Source organism: Antechinus flavipes, chromosome 2, assembly GCF_016432865.1.
Source record: "Antechinus flavipes isolate AdamAnt ecotype Samford, QLD, Australia chromosome 2, AdamAnt_v2, whole genome shotgun sequence".
In the NCBI taxonomy this organism is placed as follows: Eukaryota; Metazoa; Chordata; class Mammalia; order Dasyuromorphia; family Dasyuridae; genus Antechinus; species Antechinus flavipes.
In genome coordinates, this window is record NC_067399.1 from 123,434,205 (window position 1) to 123,448,386 (window position 14,182).

Genomic DNA, 14,182 nt, shown 5'->3' on the forward strand with positions numbered 1-14,182 from the left:
TTAGGAACTTTTTCCTTAGATGAAAGCTAAATATTCAACTTTGCAACTTTCACTGATTATTCCTAATTTTCTGGATCCAAGCAAAGGAAATCTAATCCCCCACACCTCCACGTGACAACTTTTCATGTTCTTCCCTAAATCTTCTGTTCTGTAGATTTAACATATCCAGATTACTTCATCAGACCATCATATGGCAAACAGTGGGAGCTTAACAAATAGTTGTTGAAGAATAAATTATTGCATTTAAAACAGATTTCTACACCCTTATCTTTCCTCTTTCATAACTCTTTTTATCAATTCAATAAAAACAAAAAGAAGAAAAAAAGGAAAGCATAAGCAGTACTTTTCAAACATCTGTGTTCCTAGATCAAGATAATCTTTTCTCTTTTACTTAAATCCCTCATAAGTGAGAATTTTGTTAAAGAAAACAACACTGTGAGAGAATACCTTTTAATTAATTTTTTCATTGCCTTAAAGAAAGAGTACTTACCTCATCCAGAAGAATTTAGAAATTAATTCTATCAGACATTTAAAGAGCAATTACATTATAAAAATTATTCTTAACAGTAAAAAAAAAGAAGGTGCTTTATGAGAAAAACATGTAGATTCCCAAATCAGGGAGTGATAAAGCAGAGGGGAAAAAATCATACAATATTACTAATAAATTTTTCCTGAGATTTTATCTGTGTAGGGAACTTCCAGAAAGAATATTCCCTCCACCAATGCAAATTACCAATTTTTCTGAAATTTAACATTTTAGAAAGTTACCTAAGCAGTACTAAGAAATTAAGAGCCTTGTTCAACGTCCATGCTTCTTTTCATCACTAATGGATATTGACACAAAATATTATATTTCTAGCAGAAATTATAATGATATATTCAAAAAGCATTCATTAACCTCATGTTGGATTTATACTAAATGGTTCAGCATTGAGAAAACAGCATAGTTAATACTATAAAAAAACAAAATCATATGATTTTATGAATAAAAATATTCTCTCTCTCTCCCCCTCCCTCACTCCATCTCTTCCCAGTGGAATGTAGAATCTTTGAGAGAGACATAGACAGACAGAGATAGAGGAGAGAAAGACAGGGACAGAGAGAGAGACAGAGAAACAGAGAGAAAGAAGAGAGAGAGAGATTCCCTCACTTTCTTCTTCACTGAAGTTTCTTTTAAAGTGGCCCTTCTCCTTGTCAAAGTCAACTCCTCTGCTCGTACCCTTGATCCTCTCCTACTTTTTTTGAGCATTTTGTCCTCAATATCAACACCATTTTCTTTCTAATCTTCGATCTCTTCCTAATTACAGACTTTCTCTGCTGCCTAGACATATTACTTCTCCCTTATCCTTACTCTCTCCCTCTCTATAGCGTTTTACCACTCCCCTTCACTTGTTGACTAAATGCCTGAGAGAAAGTCTTTTAATTTTTTACATTTCTCTCCTTCCACCCAGTTCTATTCTAATTCAATCTCATTAAAGTGAAATAGTTCTCTGTGACTTTGCATTGGCCCTACCTCAAGCCTAAAATGCTCTGTCCTCTCAACTCGTCCTCTGATTTCAAATCTTAACTCAAATCCAACTTTCTATCAGAGGCCTTAATCTAATTCCTCAGAAATTACTCCACACCCCACCCATCTTGTATTTATCTAATTATTCAGGTGTTTTGCTCCTTTGTTAGAATATAAGCTCCTCAAAAGCAGGAACTGTTATTATTGTTTTATTTTAACCTTTCTTTGTATCCCTAGTCTCAGCACAAAGTCTCTCACACAGTAAGAACTTGATAAATGCTTTGTGGTTAATTGATTGAAATATTCATAATAGCTTTGAAATTGCAAAATACTTTTTAAAAAGATAAGTGGCTATCATTTTAAGAATGATTGTGCAAATTGTAGCATATGAATGTGATTGCATTTTAAGGAACAACTTGCATGAAGAATTCAGAGAAGCATAATAAGTGTTGTGTGGATTGATGCAGTGAAGAAAAAAAGAACATAACTTAGAACAAATGCAATGAACATTATTGGTTTCAGATAACTAATGGAACTTTTTCTTTCCTCTTAGTAAAGAAGAGAAAAACTACAAGTATGGAAGGTTATCTATTCTGTCAGTAAAAGCAGCTATATGGAATGGTTTTGTTTAAGGTTGTTGTTGTTGTTATAAGAAAAGGTACAATGTGAAATAAGAATGTGGATTAATGAGAAGTAACTGTGGTATTCAAAAAAGACATTAAATTTCTAAATCCTAAAATGATTTAAAGGGAGAGAAACACATTGAGACTGGAGATAGGTATCTTCCATTTCTTTAAGCCCCCAATAGATTAGTAATATAAGAAACACCAAAAGAGTGAATAGCCCAGCAGGTGAAACTGCTGGTGATCTCCATCTTGCTTTCACTCCCTCCCTAATGACTATGTGCATGACACTGTATTAAGCTGAAGATACAGAGATGAAGAAGCTATGGTCTGTGCCCTCAAGGAGTTTACAATTTAGGAGTACTCAAAAGGCAAATAAACAAAATAAAACAAAAGTTTTCTGAGCACCTCAAAAATGCTATGAAAAATTTTAATGTCACTGCTGTGTGGTTCTTGGTTGAAGCAAATTTCCACAACATTCATGATTAGGCTAATGGCATTGTATGATAGCAAGGAAACATCAAACAGAAAAATCAAGGAAGTAAACAAGCCCCAAACTTCTCAGGAGGAAATATGTCATATTATAGACACAATAATGAGATATTGGCATCTCATTATTGACCCTGAGTATTGAGTTCCCAAAACATGGCACTTTGAAGGAGAGAAAAGACTTTTTAAGGAATTTACAATCAAACATCTTAAAATATTCAAACAGATATTGATAAATGAGGCTCTAAAAGACTGGGTGTCTTGCCGAGGATCACACAGAGAGTGTGGATGAGATAGGATAAATCTTTGAGGTCTTTACAAGTACAAGGTGAGCTCTAATTTCAATATCCTCCCTGTTGTCCCCCAAGGACTAGCACTTGATACAAAATATTAGGGGGTTCTATATTCTAATAGAATTGCCAACATGTTTTCATTTATATATGGCCATTAATGATTCTCCTTAAAGAACTCTTTTACTTGAAACTAAGAAAAGTAGTGAAAATCTTGTTAGTAGGAGAAAAAGAAACTATAATTTAAATCAAACCCTGAAAGATTAGTGGGAGCTGAGGAAGTCTCTAGACTACTGTCAATCTATGGCAATTCTGGTATGGAGACTCACTCCACCAATTCAGACATAATCTTAGAGTTGCTTAGGGTACTTAGAAATTGTGTGGACTTGCCTATGGTCATACCGCTACTGTGTGTCAAAGCAGAAATTGAACCCTATCGAACACTGAATCTAAGATTGACTCTGTTATTCATGATCTTAAAATACAGTTATTTCATTTTATGTGTAGTACTTATTAAAGCATTTATATATGGAAGATCTCCAGCTAGGGGATGCAAGAGATTGGAGAAACATAATCACTACCTTCAAGAACCATGCAGTCTAGTAGGGGAACTAAGACACAAATCTAAATGTCTAAACATAAAATAGAATATGACAAATACCTAAAATATGTATAAAATGAGACAGATATAATTTGCTCCTAATGGTTGAGGAAAGGTTTATCTACCTTTGATACTAATGAATGTACCATTAGAACTTGGCCTTTAAAGACAATTATGACTGACAGCAAGTGCTGCAGTAAGTAGAGTACCAGTTTGGAGTCAAGAAGACTCTGCTTTCTGAATTAAAATCTGGCCTCAAAATCTTATTAGCTGTGTGACCTTGGGCAAGTCATGTCACTTTGTTTACCTCAGTTTCCTCACCTGTAAAAAGGACTGGAGAAGGAAATGGCAAACCATTCCAGTATTTTTGCCAAGAAAACCCCAACTGGGGTTATGAGAAGTCAGATATGACTGAATAACAACAAAAGTGACCAGTCGTCATGTAGTAGAGCATATAGAATGCTGGACCAGGAGTCAAAATTCAAATTTTGATTACATTCTTTACATTTTTGAAAACCTAGGTAAGTCACTTAAACTGTGTGATTCATTAGTAAAATAAGAGTAATAATAGCATCTATCTCCTAGGATTGTTGTGAAAATAAAATGATTTAATATTTGCTGAGTGTTTTCCCCAGCCAGATTTATTCTTTTATTTGGATTTTTTTCTTTTTTTTTTTCCTTTGATTTTCTTTGATAACATGAAAGAGGCCATTCTGCCCCAATCTCTAATGAACTCCAATCACTAAATAGGTACAGTCAAACTGAGACCTGTTGAAACCTTAGCTTGAAAAGAGCAAAATCTCCCACTGCATCCAGGACCATCTGATCTATATCTGGCGACTGTTGGCCTTTTGGTGGGATGGTAATTTTTCCACATATGATGACAATATTTTAATTGTAAATGCCCTTGGTAACCAATCAATCAATAAACTTTTATTTCATGATTACTTTGTACCAGGGACCGTGCTAAGATTTGAAGATGGTAAAACCTTTGTTACTATGATTCCAATTCCAAATCTTCTCAGTTTATATTTTCTTGGATTTGATGTACCCCTGAGGTGGCTTTTTAGGCCTTTAAAATGCCCAGTTCTTCTCCTCTCTCCCCATTCCCCATCTCCAATTTGACTCTTCTACTCAGGAATCTTCCTGAGATTATCCCTCTGCCTGAGTGTTGAAAGTTGAGTTTTGATGGTGACTTGACAGATGGAAACTTCCAATCTCTTTATTTTGCATAGATTTATTATGCAGATGAATTCTTAGTCAGAAGTTAATCTGCCCAGTTCTTTGTAAGAACAGATTTGGACTGGAAAGAGTCTTAGAGATCTAGTCCAATCACTTCATTTTAAGGAAATGTGAAACTGAGCCTTGAAATAAGTAATGAATTTAGATGTCTGAATTATGAATTCACAAATAACATGCAGTTGATCCAAGATGCTAATATTTGGAATTATCTTGTGAATTTTTATTTTAATAGCAATTTCCTTTATTAACCCTCAGCTTCTTGTGGGTAATTTTTAATTATACTCATTCACCTATCCCTATTGTATATGACTTTGGATGGATCTGCCATAAAGAAATGTATTTGGGGAAAAAAGATGAGTACCTAATTTATAAAGAAATAGAGGGAATAGATCATTTGTTCCCTGAAGTGATGTTCTAATTGGAACATAAACCCATCAGAGTATATGCCATCTTTCATATTTAAAATTTTATTAGTCTTCTAAGAACCAAATGCTGAGCTAAGAATTTAATGTGGAAGAACCTAAGTATAGAGAATTTTTTTCCAACTAACATAGTGATTGAACCAACATCTAAAGTCAATTCTAACTTTATAAGACCAGAAGCCATATATAATAACTTTTATTTTGCTCACCCTATGCATTTTTATAATTAACATAAGCATAGAGACAAACTATCATAGATTTTGGTTGATTCCAACCTAGTTAGATATAATAACTGTTTTGGGTTGTTTTGTTTTTTTTTAAGAGAGTGGAGATACAAGTTTTTTTTCTATAAAGAAATTGTAATTATAGAACCAAAAAGATCACATGTTTTCTAGTGGTTTTGCAAATATCCTTGTACACACATATTTGCTTTGCTCTAATTTAGAAATAATCTAAATTGAATTTCTTTTTAGTTTACATAAGGAAAAGATAGATATTTAGTGGTAACTAAAAATTCCCTTTTTCCTGATTAAGAAAACAGGTAAAAATGTCAAAAGTCAACCTATTTAAGTACAATTCAAAAAACATTTACATGCTCAATAGAAAAATTTTATATGACCTGCTTACAAATCTGGAATTTCATAATAACCTTTGATTTTCATCTGAAGTACTTTCATTTAGGTCATTTGAACAACAGATTCATGCCCCAAACAACATGACTTCTTAATTATAATCATCAAAAGCAAAACCCATAACTGCACAACTTAAATACCTACTAGGCCTCCAAAAAACACAGGCTTAAGCTACAATTTTGTCTGCAGAAGACTTTAAAGTATTAACACAAAAACTGAAGATAGCTGAACTTGACATCTCTAAAGTGATGGTCTTTTTGCAAAGGCCTCTTGTCCAAGTAGTATCAAGATCCCTCCGTTGGGGTTACTCAGCATTAAAATGCCAATTTAGTCCATTGAAATTCAATTTATATCATCTGCAGAGCAATTCTGAGACAGTGAAACCTTTACAGTGCAGACCACAAGTGGAGTTGGAGAAAAGAGATGAAACAGATGGCTGCTGATCATGTGTCAGAAATGAAGGATAGTTTCTTTTTTATTTTGTATGATTTTTTTTTCCTGTCTCGTTGGAGGGGTGGGGTGTTGACTGGGCGGGTAGGGACTTGGACAAGGGAGGAAGAAAGAAAACAAGACAATAGGATAGACTGAAGACTACATGGCAAGCATTCTGAAGAAGGCCAATACCAGGTACATGGCTTCAAAACAAGCTTATACTTGTCCTTGCCTCACAGATGCACCAAAGGGACAAATGAAAGAGATTGGGGGGGGGGGGGGAAGGAGGGAGGAGGAGAAAAAGAAAAAAAGGAGAAAGAAGAATAAGCTCTCAAGGATAAATAAAAATGTTCTGACTTTCATGGGCACTGGCTCCTGAGTGATTGAACGTCCTGAAAAATGAAAACATACTCAGAACACAATTACGTGCCAGTCTCTCTCAATCAAATACTTCCAGGTTTTAGATCATCCACCTCCTTATCCTGCTCCTTAATCTGTGAAATAGCTGCAAAGTGTGTTTCTGTGTATATTGCTACCAGGCGCACAGGAGGTATCCCCCAAGAGTAAATTATGCAGAAACCATGAAATCACAAGCCAAAGTGAACACAAATTTTATCCTATAAAAAAGGTGGGGGAGGGCAAAAGGGGAAAAAACAAACATTCTTTTCTTTAAAAAAAAAAAAACTCACCTGTAATTGAAATAAACCAAGATGAAAATGAACGTTTTGTAATAGCAAAATTATTTATTACTATTTTATGCAAACTAGTCTAGGGGATTACGCTCCAGAGATGTCCATTTCATAGGGCCACGAAATAAGACCATCATCAATCTTTTGGTATTTCCATGACATGAATAGACACAAAAACACCACGACGCTGAGAAATACATCAGGAATATTTTAAATGTCAGATGTCCCCCTTTGGAAGTACATCTAATGTGCGACAGATTTTAAAATAAGGTCCCAAATCAATCAGTAGGTAGACTAGCCATTCCCACCCCCACGACTGCCTTACCTCCTTAAAGCATCTTATCCATAACTGCTCCTCGGCTGTGGCCAATGTTCAGCTCCGAAGTCCACCCAGCTAATCTGCAGAGGATCCCTCTCCATCCATCCTCAGCCTCACACTTGTCAGAGCTCTGAGGATGTGCTCCCTGCCCGCACCTGGCGCCAAAGCCTCCTCCAGGACACAGCTCCTCCACTGGAGGGGTAATTAAAGAAAGCAGAGGCTGCTGCTCTATGACAAAGGTTTTCTTTCCAGTCCCCTCCCTTATAGCCTTGCGATCAAAATTAAATCCATCTCCCGCATGAGCCTTCAGAGCATTGAGAGAGCTTTACTGTTGCCTATACTGACAAAGGGAAGGACCCGGGTGCGTGCAGAGCGCCCTCTAGTGGCCGAGAGGCCCCAATGCAGCTTCCAAAGGAACCTTGCTGCAATCCCCACCTACTCTCTCCTGCTGCAGTCTGGAAGATGATGCAACAGACCAGATTTGATGTCATAAACTGTTAGAGCTGGAAGAGGCCTGAGAGATGCTCTAATAGAAGCCCATCATTTTTACAAGAGAAAAAAGTGATTTGAGATCCTTAAACAAGTTAGTGACAAAATGATATTTAAGAATTTTTCAGTTGCAAGGATTAATGTTGAAAAATTATCCATGTATAGGTTTTGAAAATAAAAAGCTTTAATTAAAAAAAGAACTTTTCAGATTGCATCCAAATACATGTGTTGCCATTAAAAAAAAAAAGATCAAAAATTACAACTAGCAATCACCATTTTGTTCTGGGAGGGGGTGGGGTAAGATTTTTAAATTTGAGTTTTGTTAGCAATGGCAATGGGATATGGTGAAATGTAAGGGAATTCTACTTGTGAGCTGTTATAGTAAGTAAGTCCTCCCTGGATTTCAGTTTTCTCATCCACAAAATAGAAATGTAGGTGAGAAAATTGCTTTGTAAGCTTTCATGCGCAATACAAAATCTTCATCTTATGTACTTGATCCTTAAGAATTAATTTTTCTGTTTATGGAAGTCCTTTTTGTAGTGGCTAGAAACTGGAAACTGAGTGGATACCCATCAGTTGGAGGATGGCTGAATAAGTTATGGTTTTTGAATGTTATGGAATATTATTGTTCTATAAGAAACGATTAGGAGGAGGATTTTAGAAAGGCCTGAAGAGACTGACATGAACTGATGCTAAATGAAATGAGCAGAACCAGGAGATCCTTGTACATGGCAATAAGACTATGATCAATTCTGATGGACATGGCTCTCATCAATAATGAGGTGATTCAGACCAGCTCCAATAGTTTTGTGATGAAGAAAGTCATCTGTACCCAGAGGACAGTGGAACTGAATGTGGACCACAACATAGCATTTTCACTCTTTTTGTTGCCATTTGCTTACATTTTGTTTTCTTTCTCTTTTTTTTCCTTTTGGATCTGATTTTTCTTGTACAGCATGATAAATATGGTAGAAAAATTATATGTGTTTTGCATATATTGCCTCACTTGCCAACTAAGGGGAGAAGGGAGGGGGAAAATAGAATATAGGGTTTTGTAGGGATGAATGTCAAAAATTATCATGTATATATTTTGAAAACAAAAAGCTATGATTAAAAAATAATTAATTTTTCTCATTTTTCCTTTATCTCTTTTTCTCCTATCCAGTATTTTGTGATTAAAAATATGTTCAATTTTACTACATCCTTATAAAGAGTTTTAATGCATCCTTTAATCTTGGCATCCCCTAAGTCTATAATCTTGTCATCCTAAAAACTTGCATTTATCATCTTTTTTGACTAGAAAGTTGTCTATGTGATTTCTTCTTCCTATGTGATTTTTGACATCAATTTTCTGAAACGATTCTCTCCAAGGTTGACAACTATCTTTTAAATGATGAATTGCCTGAATTCTTATCAATCCTTATTTTCATAGAATCATAGAATTTTAGAGATGGAAGGGACCTCACAAGTTCTCTAGTCTAACATACATCTAAAAAATAACCTCTATAGTACACCTCACAAGTGGTTATCAAAACTCTCCTTGAAGACCTTCATTGAAGGGAAGATTTACTAATCCTCCTGTGGCAGCTCATGATGATTTGGGATAGCACTAATGGTTAGAGTTTTCCTGATATCAACCTAAATTTGTCTCTTCAATTTTCACCCATTGATTGTTATTGGTTTTTCCTTTATTCTTATTTCTAAAAAATTCTTTATTCTATATTCTCTTATTATGCTTTCAAACCTCTAACACACACACATACAGAGAGAGAGAGAGAGAGAGAGAGAGAGAGAGAGAGAGAGAGAGAGAGAGAGAGAGAGTTTAATTCCTTAATTCTGTAGCTTTTAATACTATTGCCCATTCCCCTCTCTTCTTTCTTGGCTTCCATGAAACTACTTTCTCCTACTATTATTACCTACAGGAACTCTCCTCATCTCCTTTTCAGGCTCAATATCTGTCACCTGCCTCTGAAGCATAATCTTTTTCTCTTTTCTTTCTGTATTCTCTCCATAAATGATTTAATTGGATCCCATGAATTCAATTATCACTTTTAGCAAAATCTATATTTCTAACTCCAATCTTTCTCTTATTCTCCAACCCTAAATTTCCAACTCTTTGCTAGACATTATCCCAGCACTTCAAACTCAATATGTTCCAAGCAAAACTCTTTATCCTCTCCCCTATATCTACCGCAAATTCCTTTGCCTCCAAACTTCCTAATTTCTGTTTCAGTTACTACAATAATCTATATTCAAAAGCTCCATCTTCCTAGATTTTTCCTTTTTTGCCTATAACCTATATCTATTCAGTTGCTAAGACCTGTCCATTCTACTTCCACATTTTTTGTATTCTTTCCTTTCTCTCTACTCATGTGGCTGATACCCACAGACTTTCTCTCACCACTCACCAAGACTGTTAGAATAATAGTCTTGCTGCCCTCTGTTTCCAACTTGTTTTCTTTCCAGTCCCTCTTCCCCCAGATAAATGATAAACTAGTATTCCTAAATTGAAAGGCTGGCCCTCTCATACCTCTACTAAAAATTTTGATCTGGAATAAAATATAAATTCATTATACTAACATGTTAAGCCTTTAACAACATTTGAGCTTTAGTCACATTAGTTTCCTTCATAGATTATATCATATAGCCAAATGAACTAGTCTCTCTAACTAGACATTCCACTGGAGATAATTCACTTGCACAGGTTCTTTTGCTGAACCCTTTGCTTCCTTATCTCAATCTATCAGAATACTTTTCTTCTTTTAACATTAAGTTCATCTGCCTCCTAATTTTTGCCTTTATGTTTTCAGTGCCCTGTCAAGTTCCTAGCAAATAATAATAACACTTAACATTTACATAAGTGTTTTAAGGTTGGCAAATATATAAATATATATGTGTGTATACATGTATATGTATCTTTCTCCATATATAGTGTACATATATGTATATATATTCTTATTTGAGCTTCACAACAACACTACGAGATAGGTATTGTTACGGCCATTTGAAAGATAAGGAAATCCAAGACAAGAAGTTAAGTGACTTGGCCAGGATTTCATAGCTAGTAAATATCTGAGGCTTTATTCACACTCAAATCTTTCTACTTCAAGTTCAGCACTTGATTGTTCCCGCTGCTAACACAGCAGAGGATGGGGAGGGGGTGGGAAGGGGAGGATACTTGGTTGAGCCGTGGGAACAGGAAAGCAACTGCTGCCAATCAGCTTCTCTCCCACTTTAAGAATGCCTGCTGGCAGGAGATAAAAGCTGGGAGGCCCAGAATCTGTAGGTGGATGCCTTATACCGTGGCTGCAGAGATGAGTTGTTGACAGAGAAAGAATAAGAGAAACATAAGAGAACTCTCTGGGGAGGATTAGAGGCCTTGTGTTTCTTGGGTCTGAAGGGAAAACCTGAGTCCAGCAGGGTTTTGAGCTGCCTGAGGCTGTAGATCCAGAAAATACCAAAGGGCAACTAGGGCTCTTGAGCATAAGGTCAAGCACCACTCTATCCTTGGCTAAACCTGGCACACCCTGCAGTAAAATTATTTAGGTCATGCTTCCTGGAATGAGGACATTTAGACTTGAAGAGTTCCCCTCGTCTCTAAAAAGATCATAGGATCAAAGATGTGGAGTTGGAGTGGAGCTTATTAAAGGTCATCTAGTCCAATATCATGTTATAGATGAAGGTACAAGTCTAAAGGGGTTATTCACTCACGGTTGCACAGGTAGTAAATGGCAGAGCCTTATACAAATGTGGACAGTCCAAATGTTGGACTAAATCCAATACTATTTCCACTGAACCACTGTTCCTTTTCCCAATTGTATTCCAGAATTTATGTTAAGAGGGGGAAAAACCTTACTTTAATCCTACTCTTACTCCTTTTAATTAAATTGTTTAAGAACCTATTCTAGGACAGCTAGGTGGCCTGATGGATAGAGCACTGGGCTTGGAATCAGAAAGGCATATCTTTATGAGTTCAAATCCATACTCAGACACTTACTTGTTATGTAACCATGTTTGCCTCACTTCCTCATTTGTAAAATGAGCTGGAAAAAGAAATGACAAACCATTACAGTATCTTTGCCAAGAAAACTCCAAAAGAGGCACAAAGATACAACTGAATATATGACTGAAATGACTAAACAACAAAAGGACTCTGACATTTAAAAACAAAAAATAATAAAATGAAAAGCACTTAAAGCCAGATTAAGTGAAAACTCATTTATAATATGTTTTGGAGAACAAAACCTGTGATTTTTGCTTAACCTGTAGAGAAAATTATATATTTATAACATCTCCAACACTGGCGGAGGACTGGCTATATGTTAAGCCCTGTCTAACCATTTGTTGAATTGAATTATGTTTGGGGAAACAAGTCCTAACATAATCTATCCATATAATAATAAGCCTTACATTGTAATTAGAAATGGTTAAAGCTGGGAACCTAAAGATGATTTATGTCAACTCCCTCCTTTTATAGATCACAAAATTGTGACAAAGAAAGAGGTAATTTTCCTAGATTCACACAGTCACCGAGACTAAAAACCCAGATCTGTCTTCAGCTTAATGCTCTACATTATACCACCAATGCTCAAGATTAAATGGGAGCTCCGGAGAACTTATTACTTTTCCTCTATTATAAAGTTTAAACAAGTTTTCTGATATTAATGAATTCTTAAGTGAGAGGGACTTCAGGCCATCTAGTCCAATCTCCAATCTTATTATGACATAAAATATTAATTTATCATATGGAACCTGAATCCCAAAGATTCTTAATATGGTACTCATTACTCATTGGTAGAGATAAGTGACCAACACCTGAGTAAGGAGCAGGATGGAATTGGAAAGAGCAGAAGAGAGGATAATCTCTTGTCTCTTTCAAATTTCTTCAGTCTGTTTAAGTCTGTAATCTCTTCAGATTGTTTCAGGGTGCTTGTGGCTCCAGTTTTGAAAGAAAAGATGGATAATGCCAGTCCCACCTCAGGTTGTTAAATTAAGAATAAGACTTTGGAAAGAAGCCACCAGATCTAGTGGTCTCCATCATGTTCCTATCCACAGCTTGCTACACTAGATATGTAAGGGAATTTTCCCCCTGAATGAGACCCAGGACTGTCTTTACTGATTGAGCTGAGCTATCTCACTATCTATGGAACAGTTCCTTCACTCTGTGTTGTCTGGATTACATTTTCCAATATAAACATTGTTTGATTTCTGTTTTACTATTGATAGGAAATGAATTTCTTTTCTCTGTCCTATGCATGTTCATTGTGGCATTAATATTTAACTTGGATATAAAGCTTGGGGCTCTTTCCCCATTAATGAACAATGATGAAAAGTTTAACTTGAACTCCAAAACTATATCCCCTAGACTAGTATTTAAGGAAACATTTAGATATAATTCTAGCCCTTTACTCTCTCTTTATGAAGAGAGTAAAATGACTAAGCTTTTAGACCCAATTTCCTTCTTCCCTTCTTGACAGGAATTAAAGTCTCCCTTGGAGAAGGATGGAAGAAGAAAAGGCTAGAGAGGTCTATTCTAAATTCTTTTGAACTGTACAATGACATCCCTCTGATACATGTGGGAGACAGCCTTCACTATATACAGACTTAGACTTAGACATAACCATGGAAATCATCTATTCTAATCCTATCACTTTACAGATAAGGTTATACATGCTCAAAAGTCACATAGAGGTAATAATTGGTAGAGTCAGAATTCTAAGCCCAATCTTCTCCAAATTAATTTCTCTTTCTAGTACATTATTTAGTTTTTCATGATAGCAAGTTGGTTCTCTGTTTTATTATTTTAAAAAGTTCCCAGGTCACCATTATTAATTTTTATATATGCTACTCATGCACCTGTTAGTAAGACTAACTAAACCACCGACTTTTACTACTCCTGACATAAATAATTTCTCAACCCAAAGTGAAAGATCATTTGGAAAGTGAAATCCAAATAATTTAGCATTGGGGGAAAAAAAACTATAACAACAAAACCAGAGCCATCACCTCAGATTAATTCTTAGAATAAATTTTAGTTCACTTTATTCTAACTCTAGTTATTAGATTTCAGAAACTAGAGCAAAATTTTTCTTTCAGCCTCCACATACTCTACCTGTGTCATCAGAGATGGTTGATGGGTATACTAACAAAGGGGGCAAGGTGTGGATTTAGACTCAAAGTTCCTGGGCTCATTTCTTGGCCCAGCTTCTTCACATGATCCTAGATTTAGAGCTGAGAGGGACCTACAAGATCATTTTATAGAATTAGAAGCAGACTCAAATAAAGTGCTTCATTAAGATATAAATTTCCCAACAAGAACTTGAATTTTAATCACCTGATTCACAATCTGGAATTCTTGCTACTCCATCACACCAGATATGTGACTACATACAAGTCATTTTCTGTCTTTGGTCTTCACATTTCTCATCAAGGGAGATGAAGAACAAC

General features: G+C 35.6%; 1 protein-coding gene across 1 annotated transcript in view; it reads right to left on the reverse strand.

Moving 5' to 3' along the window:
• ADD2 (adducin 2) overlaps positions 1–7,552 on the reverse strand; it is a 165,619-nt gene extending 158,067 nt beyond the window's left edge. Inside the window, exon 1 of the mRNA XM_051975485.1 lies at positions 7,253–7,552. The gene's annotated coding sequence lies outside the window, so the exon portion shown is untranslated. The remainder of the gene's footprint in view (positions 1–7,252) is intronic.
• Positions 7,553–14,182: the final 6,630 nt, after the last annotated feature.